This window comes from Mycteria americana, chromosome 2, assembly GCF_035582795.1.
Source record: "Mycteria americana isolate JAX WOST 10 ecotype Jacksonville Zoo and Gardens chromosome 2, USCA_MyAme_1.0, whole genome shotgun sequence".
Lineage (NCBI taxonomy): Eukaryota > Metazoa > Chordata > Aves > Ciconiiformes > Ciconiidae > Mycteria > Mycteria americana.
Genome location: NC_134366.1, coordinates 171,440,728 through 171,446,009, shown reverse-complemented (window position 1 = coordinate 171,446,009; position 5,282 = coordinate 171,440,728).

Below are 5,282 nucleotides of genomic sequence, written 5' to 3'. Positions count from 1 at the left end.
TACCTGTCACTAGTAACTACTAATTTGTTTCTGAAAAGGTCTGAACCTTCTCAGGGAAGAGAAGATGAAGTCAAGCAGTAAAGTCTCCTCTCGCTATTTCAGCTATAATAAAAAAATACATGTGGGTGTATGTTTTCATACACATTGCTTGGGCTTGGGTAGAGGTTAAGGATATGTCCCACCTTCATTTGGATCACTAAATCCCCTAAACTGCAGATGAGCATACCAAAAAGCTGTGAAAAGGAACATGCTTTCTAGCAAACTATGCTGTTACGCTCTCTCTCCCTGAAGAACAGCCAAGATGAAAAGCAGAAACAGACTATGATGCTATACTACTCTTGTTTGATTTTTCTTCCTGGCATGTTGTGAAATCAGGGTTTGCTGTCTTAATTCCCACTATCAGTCCATCCACTCAGTCACTTAAATGCTGATGCTTCCAAGGACAGAAAAAGAATCCATCTCAGGCATCCAGGTTGAAATTCACCCCAGTATAAAGTCACTAGGATGATTTAAGAGCCATGTTTAAAAGGTATGTGAGGCTAAGGATGCCAGAAAATTCTGTCCACAATGGTGGGTAAATGTTTTAGATTACACTGTACCAATTAAGCAATGCAAATACAAAAAAAATGTCCTAGGAAAACAGCAAAACCTGAAGCATGAATGGCAATAACTGTTGTTACTGCTCCATGTCTCCCCATTCACATGCTTATTGCTCCTCCAGCTGGAAGGCTACTATGAATTCATCAACTCTAGTGAACAGCTTTTCCTGGCACTCACTGGTGTTACCATTCAGACCAGCAGGCTTTATGGTTGGTCCAAGCTAGGGCATCCTAGAGTACTCTGCTTCCCGGGGTCTGACCATGGAACCGTCATCTCCATTCCACCAGAACAGAGCATAACCAATGCTTCAAACTGCCTCTTGCAACTGAGTTTGCAGGATTTTGCCTCTTGCAGCACATACGTGTTTCCCCTAACCTGTTTCCCTGACCGATCCAATGGTAATAAAAATTGAACAGCCAACATCACTGCAATACAGGAATCTATCCAGAGATGAGTATAGTTGTCCCTAGGAGCACTGGATGTCCCAGTTCCTGTTCCAGGCAGTGGAGTCCATGGAGAGCAATTCAGCTCATGGAAGCAGAGACGTCCCAGCTGAGTGACCCTGGCCTCCACATTGCCTAGATCTCCAGGGATATAACAGGAGCCCAGACACGATCTGCACATGAGATACTTTAATGCATGCATCTTAATCCAGCACCAAAGTCCCCCAAGGGAACAAATCAGTCGCCAATAGGTCAGTGCCTAATGCCATGGTAGGCATGATGGGGAGTCACCACACCTCTAGCTCCTGCTGCACAAGACTGTGGTTCTCCTGCAAGTCCTGCACTGTCCCAACGGCCTACCCTCAGGTATCCCATAGCGTTCACTTCTGCTTGGGCAGCTGAGTCCTGTGCCTGAAATAAAATTATGTATCTGGAATCTACAAATGAGCAGTGTTCAGTCAGCTAGTGCAGGGACCTGCAGGTCTCACCCAGAACATCAGCACAATGCTGTCAGCTGCAGCTGGTCCATTAACTCAGGCTCTTGATTGTCCTGGGGTACAGCAACTGCCAATGCTGGGTATGTGACCTCTCTGAGGCTTTCCCAAGCAATACAGCTGACTCAGTGGCCTTTTGCTGGGAGCTCTATTCCTTTGAAGAGGATTTTCCTTCCAAGAAGTTGTGATGAGGGCCACCAACACTGTGGCACTACCCCACGGGATGTGAGACTGTTGTCCTGGTCATTGTTTCCCATTCTAGACATGGCCACGAACATGGTGAGCCTTCCCAGGGCCCAATTGTACTGTGTTTTCCTTCTGCCTCATCTATTTCCTTAATCATCTGCAAAACACTGACATAGCCACCTAACAGCCGACGCCACCGTCTTGGCAGGTCTCTGTTAAATGATGCATCAGCACACACAGATTAGGCTCTGACTTCTCGGCCAGACTAGCCACTTCACATTTCTGCCACCGTTTTCCACCAGCCCCTCATTTGGAGAAAATATTTTATGCCTCAAAGGTCTGCACTTCCCTGCAAACCCCAAAAACTCATGCCCACCAACCCACAACATGTTCTCAGACCTTCCCATGCCACCTAAGCTGTTTGTAATAAGAATGTCTCACATACACAGAGCTGTTAACAGTACTGTCTTTTGCCAAGACTATTTCAGAGAAACAGGAGGAAAAATGCAGGCTCAGTGCATAGCTTATTTTAGTTTCTTTGTTCCAACAAGCTACAGCTTCACACCTCCCTTTCTTTTGTTATCAACAGTATTTTTGCCATATACAGAAATGTCTTAACATCTTTCTTAGTGCAGTTGCTCATTTGAGGTCAGTAAAAAACCTCTAAGATACTTTGCTGAGATTTTTAAGTTCCTAAACAAGGTCTCAGTTGAAGCTCTCTCTTTCTGCTGTAAACTTAACTTGTAGAAGTCTGAATTCCCTTTACTGTCAGTGTATTATTCACTCCCCATAAACGCCACCTGAGATTGGATAATTGTCTTTATTTGGTAATGTCTATTACTTTATCCAGAGCTTTCAGTGGTCCTTCTTCATTTTACACCAGCTCCAAAGCAGGGTCTGGTCCCTTATCAAGGACACAGTCTCCAAAAATTGGAAAGAGGCTAAATCATCCACAAACTAGCTTATTTTTTTAGTCACTTTTTGTGTTCTTTGTTTAATCCATATTGTTTACACATCTTGCTTTTGCTCAGGGTGTAGCACTTGCTAAACTTCTGTCCTATTTAAAGTCACCCATTTCTGCTCAGGGCACAATGTTGAAAATCAGTACCAAAAACTCAACTATCGTCAGAAATACTCTTCCAAATGGCACGGTTTTGGTGGGCACCTTCCACCTGCCAGTTCTCATTGCTGCTGAAGCCTCCCTCAGTTCTCTGTGTTTCTGGAAATCGGGGCCAGGTCTCTTGCCTCTTGAGCTGCACCATCCCTCTGCTCAGGCTATCTTCTTGGGTTGCCTCTTAGTGATCACCAACAGAGATTGCAATAGTCCTATTCCTACCCCAACCTGCCCTTTCTCTGATGAGAACAGACACACACAACACAATAGGGAAGCCTCCAAGGGCAAAGTGAGTAACTCCATACATCATTAAATACACACAGAGACTGCTAAGGTAAAGCACATACAAGTCTGCTTTTGCAGGGCAGTCTTTTATGCAGAGTATTTAAAGATTTAGATGCCAAATTCCCAACGGTTTCAAACGAAATTGGGCACTTAACAGCCTTTGAGGATCTGGATCATTACCCAGAGGCTGAAATAGTAATATTACAGCCCAGAAGCCTGTAGCGAGGCAGAGGTGCAGAATAGCCAGCCCTCAGTCATACTGCAATCATATCTGGGCCCAGCAAAGCTGAAAATCTCCCATTCTGCACCAGAAAAGGAGCCTCTGACTCCACATGTGGGGTTATCTGCTGGACTAGCTTCCTCCTGGGCTCTGAGCAAGCTCTGCCCTCCCTCGACAACTGTCTTTACAACTGCAAAGAGGAAACAGCACAGCTATGTGCAAAGGCAATTTCTTCCTTCCTTGTTCCTCTGGGGTTTGCTGCCCCTCAGATGTGTGCACAAGAGTCTCTCATTAGCCAGCCTAATCAGCATTAATAAGTACTGCTGGCAGGTGTAGGCTCGACTTGTGGAAAGGCTGAGGAAAGTGGAATTGCCCATGTTAGGGCTATCAGCACAGGCCACCTGCATTAGCATTAAAGAAACATGGGCCTGCCACCCTGCCTATTCTGTACCTGTTGGCTGCCTCCTTCCAGGTGTAAGGGCAGGAGTGGCTCTGGGGAAGGATTTGAGAGGAGAAGGCAGGTCTGATCCCCACAGCTGCTCCAGGGCAGGAGAAGATGAGGAAGACATTGCAGAGGAACCAGAGCCTCAGACAAAGTAATAAGAGAGGAAGGAAAGGAGAGGGAGCCAATGGGTTAAACAACAAGTGGAGCTCCATAGAGGGGAGGGCTGGTGAGAACAAGGATGAGGAAGCTAATACAAGCGAAAGCAGTCAGGGAACACAGGGACCTGGTATCCAGCAAATTATATGGGAAAACAAGTGAGGGCTTGGCTTGCTTTTCCCCTTCTGGACATCATTAGTCCCAAAACAGGAGCTCTGGGGAGGATTCCAGTGCTTGGATCAGAGCTGGAAGACTCCCATTTTAGGAAGAAAAAGCCTAAAAGCAGAGCACTTTATCCCCTTCCCATGGTGAGGCTCAGGAAAGGGACAAGAGTGATCTCCCCACATCCGCCTGAGCTTTTGTGGTCTTGCGGTAGAAGACAGGAAGGTCTCCTGTGTGCTGGGAAAGAGGAAGAGGGCCTTCATCCCTCCACCCTTGTGAAGAGGGTGCAGGGGGGATCTGGTGCAGTGTGCGTGCTCATGGGCTAGTAGCAGCATCCATTGTGTATGTTGGCTACATGACAAGCAGGATTGTCATGGGAAGTGCTGGGCGATGCTTATGCTAGATGGTGCCACCTGAAATGTCACATCACAGCACACGTCCCATGCTCTACAGGGCATCCCAGCCAGAGGCAGAGTGGGAGACTGCAGCATGTCCCCAAACACAAGAAATGATTGGTTACTTCACTGCAATATTTCAGTGCTTTGTGGTGGGTACTGTTCGGCTATTAGGACCTAATAGGGATGCAGGGGGGAATATCCACTGCAATACTCACCCACTTCCCATCAGATCCCTTCTTATCCACATGCAAATACTTTTCCTCATGTCCCCAGTCTGCTCCATCCCTGTTCCCCTTGCTGCAAGACCCTGTCCCTCTATGTACCCAGGTCTCCAGGCCTTATCCGAAGACAAGTCCCAAGTTCTGCCATCCTGGTTTTTTGCCATCACAGGGTGCGAAGCCACAAGTCAGTTGCTCTCTGAGATTTGCAGGATGATGTCTTCCTCTGCTGACTGCTGGCTGTCCATATAATCATCTACACAACAGTCCCATACCAAGCTGAGAAGAGGACACTGGACCAGCAGAGTCCTTTACCCTGGGCAAAGAACTGGCTTGGAACTTGGCTCCATCCCTTCTGTATACCCAGCGGATGCTGCAAAAAGCACCAAAACTTCCCGGCAGAGATGTGAGATTCTCTAAGTGTTTTTATAATTTGCCAATGCTGGCAGTATATCAAGGTCTTAGTTCATGAAACTATCCTTCTTCAGAATGCTTGACTACAGCATCAGAGATCAGATTAATTTAGGTATGGGTTTCAGTTCTAACACAAGTGATCTTGCT